Source organism: Pholcus phalangioides, unplaced genomic scaffold (genome assembly GCF_987345545.1).
Source record: "Pholcus phalangioides strain wild (caught in Gottingen) unplaced genomic scaffold, Ppha-v1.0 ptg000042l_1, whole genome shotgun sequence".
NCBI classification, from domain to species: domain Eukaryota; kingdom Metazoa; phylum Arthropoda; class Arachnida; order Araneae; family Pholcidae; genus Pholcus; species Pholcus phalangioides.
The window spans coordinates 8,908,813-8,920,840 of record NW_028301628.1 but is presented as its reverse complement, the minus strand read 5'-3'; the positions used below and the strand labels follow the sequence as shown (position 1 = coordinate 8,920,840).

General features: G+C 38.2%; 1 long non-coding RNA gene across 2 annotated transcripts in view; it reads left to right on the top strand.

Moving 5' to 3' along the window:
* The window catches only part of LOC149064436 (uncharacterized), a 76,686-nt gene that overhangs the window by 38,523 nt on the left and 26,135 nt on the right, over positions 1–12,028 (top strand). For both annotated transcript variants that reach the window (XR_016195732.1, XR_016195733.1), the window contains exon 2: positions 8,109–8,253. This is a non-coding gene — a long non-coding RNA (uncharacterized LOC149064436). The remainder of the gene's footprint in view (positions 1–8,108; positions 8,254–12,028) is intronic.

The window sequence follows — 12,028 nt, the reverse complement described above, 5'->3', positions numbered from 1 at the left end:
GTATCGAACTCGCGACACCTCTAAACATCCTTTGGTACTTTAGGCAAGCATCTTATCGACCTGGGCTACCGCGCCCGGTAAAATTCCATACCCCGCTGTTTGCTATGCAACCTGTATATTTGTGTGTGAGTTTGTAAATACCAGTGTTCCTCACCCTTTGGTCCGTAGGTATTTCTTGGTGGTCCGCGAAACATTTCGCCGAATTCTCAAAAGCCTCTACATAATTGGGAAGCTGCGTTGTTGTGGAGCGGGGAAGAGATATTCTTTTGAAATTTCTATGTTTCGTGGGGGAAAAAAGACTGTTCAGCAGCAGTGCCGTCTTAACGCATGGACCCACCCGGGCACCACCACGACCTCCTATATAACTAGGTTATCTAGGTGGTCGTGGCACGACCCGCTGGCCTCAAGAGAAGAGGGGGGGGGGGCTCACAAAAATGAGATATAGTTGAAATTTACGAGGAGCATACATATTAATTTACCTGGTAGGGCCTCAGAAAAATCACTTGGCCCGGGGGCCCATGGCGCTGTTAAGACGGCCCTCTTCAGCATCACAAAACATCAAACGGAGAAACCGAATGGTAGTTGATACAGCGCTTTATACCACAGAAGCAAAAAATGAAAGGAATTCACAAAGAGGCAGTCAACTATAAGTGGATACAGGCTTCGCGTGAATAGGGGGAAAGGGTCGAATTACCGAGAGTATGCGTAGTCAACTGGAGGGGGGGAACTAATATTCACCCCCCACTCCATTTTTTCGCCTTTGGGGCCATTCAAGTATTACGTAAGCAGATTTTTAGCCATTTTTGGCCCGTTCAGTTTTCTGACAAGGACGAATCGGTATCGAACTCGCGACACCTCTAAACACACTTTGGTACTTTAGGCGAGTATCTTATCGACGTGGGCTAGAGAGTTATGGGAGTAGCAGAGCAGATTTTCTTGCGTAATCATCGGAGGTCAGTGATGGTAATCTCTCGATTAGAAAGATTTCAATCAAAAAATATTCCTTAAATTAACTTGAAGTTTATCATAAAAGTATCAAAGAGTAATGTGCTGCCGCCTTTTGGTAAAAATATTCAGTCAAGTATTTATTTAGAAGGGAAAAAAAGTAAACTAAAAAAAAACTTTTTTTTTTTTGATGAACTTTGAATGTAAACTTCAAATATTACGTTTTATGAAGTGACATTCTCCACAGGGGTGAGAGCAATAACATTCATAATCTCCGCTGGAAGAGAAGAAAAGATTAACAACTTCTTAACAATTCATTGATAATTATTTATAATTAGTGTTTAATTAAATGAAAAGTTCAGCTTAGTTAAATCTTGTCAAAATTTTTCAATTGCTGCCACTGCAAGCAATCATACGTGGTGCGGCTTATATACCCAGTCCCTTCCCCCTCGCGAGTGCGACTTATATACCGGAGTTATTTTTTTCCTGATACGGTGCGGCCGCGACACTGCGTCTGACCATTATGTTGGCCTTCGAACAGAGAGAAGTTGGCCACCCCTGTTCTAGATCAACCTATTTAAAACTCGAACGGTATCCTCCGAAACACGTGTCTTCGGTGGATGTGACGTCATCGGATACGTTTGCTGCACAAGACAAACATGCTTTGATACTCGATCGAATTAGTCCAATCAAAGATCGCATGACCTAATTAGCGATTTAACTTGGCCGTGCGGGGAAAAGATCGACTAAGTAAGAGCGCCTTTGAAAATTCGCATGAACGCTATCGTATTAAACGTATTGTGTGTATTCTTTCTTTCTCTCTCTCTCTCGAAGGTAAATCGGACGTACAATACTAATACTACATACACACACACACAGGAAAAGGTTTCCGTAATTTGATCTGGAACCTTTTCATCCTCCATCTCGCCGAACCAATCACGAAGAAGTTGTTCGTAATTTTCGCGGCTAATTATTTTTGCTGCTGCCATGACAAGAAATGGAAGCAAGAACAAAGGCAGGAGACGGAAAACGGAGACGTTGCAACCAAAAAAATAGTAATAATCCAAAATAGGAGGAGGAGGAGAAGGTGGGGGGGGCACAGAGCAGTATAGAGGCGTATCTACCGATGGTGGAGGCGGTAGAATATTCTAGAAACATACACACACACATAAAGATTGGGTAGGTAGTAGGGTGAGAGACGCTACAAGGAAGCGGCGTAAGCAGTAACTTGATTATGCTCCTATGTGTCGCAACAAGAAGACACCAAAGATTCCAGAGACCAAAGCAACTTGCCTATTGTATCTGCACAAACTCCTTCTCCTCTCTGTCCCTCCTTACCCAACCTTCCCTGTGTGCTTCTTGCACCTCCACCCCCGAATCCCAATCATCATCATCATCTACCCTGTGCCGTCATACTCTCCCGTCTCTCCCTCTCTCTCATCCTTGTACCTTTTACTCAGTTTTCTCAATTTACGGGCAACTATTAAGGTATTGTGTTACTGGTAGGTTGGAGAAGGTGGTCCCTTCGTTAAGGTCCTTTTTCCCAAACTAACTCCTTTACCAACTCTCTCTCTCTCCTCTGTATGTGTATGTCTATTATCTGCGCAACTCTCTCTCTCTCCCTCTCTCTCTGTGTGTCTAATACACCACTGCTACCACCCGACACTCTCATAGAAGGTTCTAGAAAACATCTTCTCTCTGTTCCTCTGTCATCATCAAACTACATACACACACACAACAGTTACTACAGTGTCGTTCGCCCTCTTTCCATCCCAAAACACGATGCTCGTTAGTGGAATGCGATGTGTTTACTGACGCTGGGTCCTAAGCAGGTAAGATTACAACACACAACCGTCGTCAAAGGCTTCAAGGAGATTCCACCAATGGGGCACATGCTGCCGACGAAAGTTAACGAGCAGATGAAATAGAGGCAAAGTTTATGTTTGCCACTCGCCGCGCCATGTATTGTTACCGTCGTAACAAGGGAACCAAAAAAAAAGAAGGGGGGGGGGCATCAGTGTTTTCTCCTCTTTGGATTCACAATTTCCAATGCATATCGTTTTTCTTACCATCTTCTTTTGTCCAATCATGTCAGTCGGAAGCTAATTAACGGATTTAGGCCGGGATTACACTATAAAAGTTTGATGAAAGTTCTTTTACAAAACTTTTATAGTGCATAATCCTGGTCTTATTACCCGGAGACATCTTCAAGATATTTCAGATGGAGTTTTGCTGAGCCCCCCCCCCCCCCACGTTTTGGAATAGTCAATTACTAGTCTGAATTCGGTCACTCACTGACCACTTATCGGTTACGAAGTTGATATTTATGTTGATTCGATTACGTTTTTGGCAAAATGATAACCTGCGAAACCATATGCATTTGACGATGATTATTGTTGAGTTCATTCGACGCCTCAATGGATAAGTTAGACGCCAATCGATATTTGTGCATCAGTGACTGAAAGAACCTTGAAAATTTGACCTTAATCAATAGTTAGTTGATAACCACTCGGTAACGGATTGATAAATTCGACCCTGATTAATCGTTAGATTGTTATAACTCCATTTCGGCCTTAGAAGTTTGGCCATGATCAATCATTAGCTGATAATAACTTGATTCCGGCCTAGAATCTTGATCCAACTGATAATAACTTCATTTCGGACCGAGAAGTTTGACCTAATGTAGAAGTGTACGTTAACTACGTTACCCTCACCTCCCATATTAGTTTTTCTCATGCATTTTTAGGAGCGGCTTATTCCTAAGGAATTAATTAATTCCTAAGGTCATTTAAACTAATTCGATTATATGTCAAATTAAATGGTGAAAAATGGACCATACATTTTTTTTAAATATCCCATCCCATATCCGTGGGTTCTCTTTTATGAATCGTGGAGATTTACGTATAATTCACGGATATCAAGACCGTGGCATCTAATAGTTATAGCAAAACTTAAATAACCAAAACATCAAGTACTGCCAGAACACTTGAAAGTAAGATTAATATATCGGTACATTACTCTCGTTCTCTTCCATGAGGAGGCCCCGCACCCTCCCAGAACTGACCATCTATCCATTAACGAGAAGTGCCTACTCTAGCGTATAATTGCAGCTCAGGAGATGACGCTTGTTGTCGTCCAACTCCCCCACTAGAGACACGTGCTTTCGGAATAACCGTATCATCAACCGTACCCGTTACATGTAGTCCCTAGTTTGACACGTGACACGAGGCGTGGGGGATAGATGGGCGTCCGAAGACAATCGTGGGAAGCCGCCACCACCATCTATCTATATATACGTATATTACATACAAAGGTTTTTACAAGTCCCTTGCCTCTATACCACCCACCGTCATCACGAGTATCAGAAATCGGGACTTGGATAACAGGGGTCAAACAGAGGGATTTCATTAAAATTGAAAGAAGGTTTTCGAACATAGTTGTACCACGTGACCATTAACGAGAATCGAACTCAACCTGACTCACGACGTGTGAGATAGGGAACGATAAGGTACCTATCCCCTTTATCATGGTGCAAATCACGTATCCCTTGCCCTCGGGTGGTTTCCCAAACTCACGCGTTACGCCATTGTTCAAAGTTGGAAGCCGGTGACTTTTTGTCATACACGGCTTTTGTCATCGTGACACCCGAATCCACAAAGAGGATTCATTTTTGTACTCGGATCGAATGGAATCGGGGTGGAGTCCAAACCATCTATATGTGTATGTACGTATGTATAATTTCCTTTGTTGACGCTCCTTCCTCCATTGCTCTTGTCAATTAAAATGGCTGTGTATGTCATACGTATAGATGGTTATAAAGTGAAATCATTGCCGAGTCTCACGGGACACCAAAATATTTCATAAACATATTTTGGGAAAGAACTCCCCATAACTTTTTTTTCCACGGTACCTGATAAATCAATCACTAGTCAGATCGATTACATCACGGCCATCGACATGCGATTGAAGTTATGCAAGAACTGCACTTTTTGGAGCCCGTTTATGACTGAAGAGTTATTCATTTTTGTGTGTCTTGCACTGAACCTAAAGCGACTAATATATAGCCTGAAAAGGTTATGTTGTCACTTCACTGCAATGCTCAGTTACTTGCAAGGAAACCGACTCCAGGATCTCGCTCATAACGTTTCCGCTTCGTACGACTAATTTTCGTGAAATTAACTTTCTTCCTACATTGATAATGTTAACTTTTCCCGGATACAAAGTTAAAACTTTTTGCTATTCCCGCTTACAACGTTCGGAAAATTCACATCGGGCATTTTCCTCTCTTTTGAAATCAGCAAGTTTTTTTTACGCCTTTTTTTATGTAAAGAAACACGAAAATGGTGATTACGTTTGCACTATAGCGATTATATAACCATTGCGTGAAAACGCGAGGCGGGGCTTTTCTTTCGTGGCTATTGGGAATAATTGTTTTTCCGAATATAGAGAATCGACCACTACTAAACCATACATGTACCTCGTCCACATTCATCTTCGGAACTTCTAACGAATTGGCACATGTTGGAATGTGCGTGTATGTGTTGCGAAAGTATGTGAAGTTTGTTTCTGTGTAATGCTTCCATCTACCACCAATTTTTGTAACTATGAGTGAAGTGCAACGATTGAAATCGATAATTGTATCGTTGTATAGAATCGATTGAAAAATATGGTGTTTTTTTTTTGTTATGTTTTGTTTATTTTTAACGCAATAATAATTTGAACTTTGTTTTCTTCTCTTAGTTTGTCCAACAACATTATGCAGATCATAACATTGTCCTTACCAGAGTTCAAATACACAAGGCTGATCGGAGTTATGTCACTGAATAGGGAGACAGATAAGAGTCATCATAGTTATTAACATATAAAAACTAAGAAAACGTTCTCAGAAGAGGCTACTTTTTTTTTCTTTGTGGTCTTAATCAAATTTTCTGCATTAGATCCATTCCAAAAATCAATATTCTCATAGCGGTGTTATAGACGACGACTGCATATGACAAAGGCATAAGCGGCGGTCTTTCTCATCCACTTCTGAATCTATTGATACAAAATCTAGTCGTAAAAAAAGAGTTGCACGGACACAAAAAATAAATAACTTGACAGATTTTCAGACGTCAACATCAAGTAGCATTTAAAAGCGGCTTTTTTTTTCAGATAAGAAAAATCGGATTTTCCCAACTGTACTTCTTGGAGTTTAATTCTTCACAGAACAGCCAATGGGATGCTTTCATGACCTCTGAAATTTCGGGAAATGAAGCAGTAAAAGTGTCACTCGTTTTTTTCCCCTAAGTAGGATCGGCTTTACTCGGTCAGCAGGGGTAAGCATGCGTTTTGGCAACCCCAACTTTATTTGAATGTTGAATGAGGGGTTGAAAGGATAATTCGATGCCCTCCAAAATTTTTAACATGGGGAGGGCCTATGACAACAATTCTAGTAAAACATTCTTTTTCTCAAAATGAGGATTAATCGATTTACACTACTATGACTTTAGCCCCCCTCAAATACAGAAATTAATAAATAACGATTGATGAACGACTGACTTCTTAGTTCAATTGCTGACACTGATAACCAGCATTTGATCAACACGTCATACTTCCTATTACGAATTCAGAAATAGATAACTAGCGATTGATCAAAATCAGACTTCTTAGTTCAAATGCTGATGACCAGCGATTGATCACTTGGTACAAATGCTGATAACCAGCGATTGATCAACGTCCGAATACAGAAACAGACAACCACCGATTGGTCAAAATCAAACTTCTTAGTTCAAATGCTGATAACAAGCGAGTGATCACTTAGTTCAAATGCTGACACTGATAACCAGCGATTGGTCAACGTCATGCCTCTTAGTTCAAATGCTGACACTGATAACCAGCGATTGGTCAACGTCATGCCTCTTAGTTCAAATTCAGAAGCAGACAACTAGCGATTGAACAAAATCAGACTCAGTACAAATGCTGATAGCCAGAGATTGATCAGCGTCCGACTTCTTAGATGAAATACAGAAACACTTAGCGGAAACACTAGCGATTTTGACCAAAATCAAACTTCTTAGTTCAAATGCTGGCCACCAGCGATTGATCGCGTAGTTTAAATACTGGCACTGATAACCGGTGATAAATCAACGTCCTCCTTCTTTGTTCAAAAGCTGACACTGATAAGGGGCTGTTCAAGTATTACGTCATCATCGATGGGGGTTTCCGATTTGCTGACTTTTGATGAAAAGGGGGGGGGGTTTGGATAATGCTTACGTCATCAACCACCCTTTATGAAAATATGAGTTAGGATTCAGAGGGGCAGAGCTGATGACGAAATTTTCCTGACAAGGGGGGGGGAGGGGGGGTCAAAAATGGCTAAAAATTTGCTTACGTAATACTTGAACGGCCCCTAAGCAGCGATTGATCAGCGTCCGAATTCATAGTTCAAATGCTGACACTAATAAACAGATTGATTAACGTTCGAGAGAGAGACTTCTTATTTGAAGTTCAGACTGTGAGATAGCCGACGATTGATCAACATTGGACTTGAATAACTGACTAACTGACCAAATTCGGACAAATAACCCCAAAAAAGAACAAGAAAACAATATTTTCATCAAACTCTCCAGGTACATATAATACAGTATAAGGCAACAGATATCTCCCTTGATATATTCAAAAACGGGGAGGGAAAAAATAACAAAACAGAAAAAATTAATTTATACGGAAACTCTCTCAAAACGTAATCTGATACGAAATTGCTTCTCCGAAAAATGACAAAAAAAAAAATCCAGAATTTACTAGATTTCCCAATTTCCTCCCATCGATGCTGCTCTTTATACACAAAGATATACAAAACTGCAGAGAAATTTTAAATTATACATTACATATTATTTAAAAAAACAAAAAAAAATTTTAAGAAAAAACAAATGACGGCATCGAAGAAGGAGGGGAAAAAACTTACAATTCGATACCTGTTTTTAGTGGAAAAAATTGAAAAAAAAGGTTAAAAATTGGGGGCTCAAAGGGGAAAAATATTCGCAGAAATAACAATAGAAATAATAATAACAATATAACGTCGAGTTGTTTGTTATTGGATTTTTTTTTTTACTTTTGTTGTTGTATAGAGGAAAAGAAAAAACACGTATCGGGTGTAACGTAAGCCGTTTTTTTATTATTTTCAGAGAAAAATAAGGTTTTTGGGGGAAAATAATGATTGAAAACTCGGATTTCACTGGAAACATGGAGAAGAGTTGATAGCCTTAGCAGTTTATCCATCCTTCCTTTTCGGTCGGAACAACATGAAAAAACGATCGGTAATCGATGAAAGTAAGTACGCATGTCGAGTATATACGTATGTACAACTGAGTTTTATATGTAAGATGTTTTTGTTATCCTGATATTTTTAGGTATCGAGGAAGTGACTTGTTTTTTTTCTGTCTTGACCTGACTGGACCGGATTGTTTGTTTCTTCAGGTTGTATACGGAAAAAAGTACAGTCGGCTCCGCTTAATCGGATATCAACGATTAAAGAACGCAATATCCGATTAAGCTAGTTCCCCTATCCGGGGAACAATTCAATTGTTATTTTACAACGTTGCTATTGTTTGTACATTGAAAACTGATAAAGGATCAATATTAATGAAACTTTTCAAATAAATCAGACATCGAAAATGAAATTAAACTTATATTTAATTACAATGTGATCACGACACCTAAAATTTTTACTTTTCATTAGGAAAGTTAGCGCCTTCTATTGGTTCAACAGAAAACAAAAATAAAACAATTCAATTTTCATATTGACGACAACATGAATACTTGGAGGCCTGCTCTCAAATCTTAACCTTGTAATATTTGCTATTAATTCCAAATGTTTCATTCAATAAAAATTTTGTATTAACAGTTGACGTGTGAAGCGTAATATTCGAAAAAGCGGGGAAAAGTTGAAACTGTCATATCGAGCGGGGAATTTTAACATCGTCTCTATGGGAAAAATTTTGGTGCTGGAGGATTTTATCCCTTTTAAGCGGGGTATCCGTTTATCGGTTATCTGATTAAGCGGGGCCGACTGTATTTGAATGATAATGAAATTATGAAAATTCGATTTTTTTTCAATCATAAGAAAATATAGATTGTGCGTTATTTGAAGATATTTGTTTGAATATTTTGACTGTTTTTTAATGAGAAAGTTTGTCGCACATTTTAGGTTTCTTGAAATAATTTGTAGTTTTTATAACAGGAATGTGTGTTCTCATAGCAACTTTTTAGTTTCTAATTCATTTTTTTTATGACGTCATTGTCGTTTTCAATTTTTATTTCATGACACCTTCATGATTTCTGTTATTTTTCAGGTTCCCTTCATATTATTTTGAGTTTGCTGCCAGAAATGGTTTCTCTCAGAATGAGAAACCTCAAAATAATGGCTTCTCTTGAAACCATTTCTGATTTTTTTTTTTTTTTTGAACCTTCATAGTTTTTGTTCATCCCCATGACACTTTCATTTTTCTTCTTTTCATGACGCGCTTTTTCATTTTTCGTGATACTTTCATTTTCTCACGGTGCCTTCATTTTTTCTAAATTTTTTCATTACGTCTTTGTTTTCTGATCTTTATTTCATGATGCCTTAGGAATTTCACTATTTTTTAGGTTCTTGTAATTTCTGTGTGATTTCGCCTTGTTACTTCAAATTCGACTTTTTACTTCGAATTCAGACACCGATAATCAGTGTTTGATCAACATCAGACTTCTCAGTTCAAAATCATGTAGACGACGTAGTTTATTATAAAAAAATTCGAAATTTTTCAAACTGTGGCTTGTTATAATAAACGGAGCGAAAGCTAAAAAAACCGTCCAGTGTGTATGTGTGTCTCATCAATTTCCAACATAAAATTTTTCTCGGGGGGCCCTTTCCCTTCCGGAAATGGTTGGGTCGGTTTTTATTCATTTTATCAATTTCTTCAAACTTCAATATGATTAAAAACTCATCCATGCTTATAGATATGAATGAAAACTGCTCAGAAAAATTTTCCGTTTTCAAATTGATAATAAAAAAATGCTTCCGACCATCCACTCATGGATTGAAGTACGTACATGGAAGGTATTGTAACATGGAGAGCTTCCCCCCTCGTATTTGGCTGGGAGGGAGAGCGCCATTTAACAAGATTGACCTCTGACCCTTATTGTCACTCAATCTGTCTCCAATTAGAAGATAAAAGAAGAGGAGGACGACATCATTCTTTTCGCCAAAATCTCCTTCAATTACATCCGCCATGCTTTGTACATATATCACTGGAGGACAGGGAAGAAAGAGGGAGTACCATGTACTGTGCAGTACCCATCGTGGGGAGAATTCCCGGTCGGGGAATTGAAAATATCTTAATTTTATCCGTTGCGGGGGCACGTGCCTATCAATTCAGGGCCTCTTTTTCCCATTGATTTCCATTGACGGCATTTTTTTTTTAATGTCTGATGATTCCCTGTTTCTTTTCCGATTTATTTGCCGTTCTTTTTGCTCGATACAGTAGTTTATACACAAACACAGCTAATAAAAAATATGTATATATAAATAGTGATTACTTTTAAATGAAATTTGTTAATTTTTATCAGTTTATTCGAATTACTATTTCGAAAAGCAGGATAAGGCAACACTGACTTTATTTCCTTTCTTTCAAACCGAACACGGCCCAGCCTCTATCGGCTTTAGCCAATTTTAACCAAGGGACCGTGTCGGAGAAAACATTTATTGAACATAATTAAATGTACATACATAGAATTTCATACACACACAAAATATTATAGCATAAAAAATGAAAAAATTTTAAAAAAAACAATGCATTTTTGAAATTACATACAAAAATTCAAACAGTACAAAAATACAAAATTATGCAAATATACAAAAACAATGAAGAAATGCGAAAATACAAAAACTGTGCAAAAAATGAAAATAAAAATGGGAAAATCCAAAAACAATGCGAAAAATACAATAGAAATGCAAAAATACAAAAACAGTGCAAAAAATAAAAATGCGAAAATACAAAAAAGAATACATAGATTAAATGCTTAAAACATCTAGCATAAATTAGAACACAAGAGTGGGAAAAATGCAAAAAAAAAATAATACAAAGGATATCTGACTACACCTTTTGTACAATGGTATCGGAGAGAAATTTAATAAAATTTTTTGTGTGGTATAAAAATGTGCTGTAAAATTTTCTATAAAATTATGTTGTAAATAATATTATACCATTGTGACGACCAACTATACCGCACTGTCGAAAAGAAAATTTCCGGAAACATTTTCACCACTTAGTTTCTAAACTTTACAATGCATTACCTTTAAAAATTCAAAATATACCTACCCTCACAAAAAATTCAAAAAGCCATTTTCAAATTATTCTTATCATTAGATGACATTGAAGCATATTTTCATATCCGATAGCGAAATTCTTATTGCTTTTATGCCTGCATGTGCCACAATTCCATCTAACTCAGCATCAGGTATGAAATTTATTTCAATGTATTACACTGGTAAAATAAATTAAGGAAATTTGCATATTTTATCGAATTTCATGAAAAGAACTGAACTGAATGTAAAACCACTGCTTCTAGACAAAAATGCAAATGTTGTACGTCAAATACGTAAGCGTATACGTGTGTGTAGGCGGAGCCAGTAGAGAAACAGGCTTTATAAGCGCGCGTAAGTTAAGACGCATTTCGTTCGCTAGCACACCTCGGCGAATTTCTTGGTGTTATTTTGCAGCAATCGGTTAATTTCAAATTGTAACAGTAAAAATGAGTAACCACCAACGTTTAGATGATGGAATGAGGTGGCGAATTGTGGGGAGGCTAGAAGCAGGCCAATCTCAAGTCCAGATTTGTAGAGTTCAATTTAACGCCCAGCGTCGTGTGTAACTTATGGAAACAGTTCCAGGATACCGGATCCATCGAGAGAAAGCCTGGGCAAGGTCGTCCAAGAGCCACGACGGCCAGAAAAGATCACCATTTGTCGATTACAGCGATGCGTAACAGGAGTGCTACAGCTTCTCAGCTCTTTCGTGACTTGTATGCAGCTACAGGAACCCGTGTATCAAGGGTGACTGTTTCC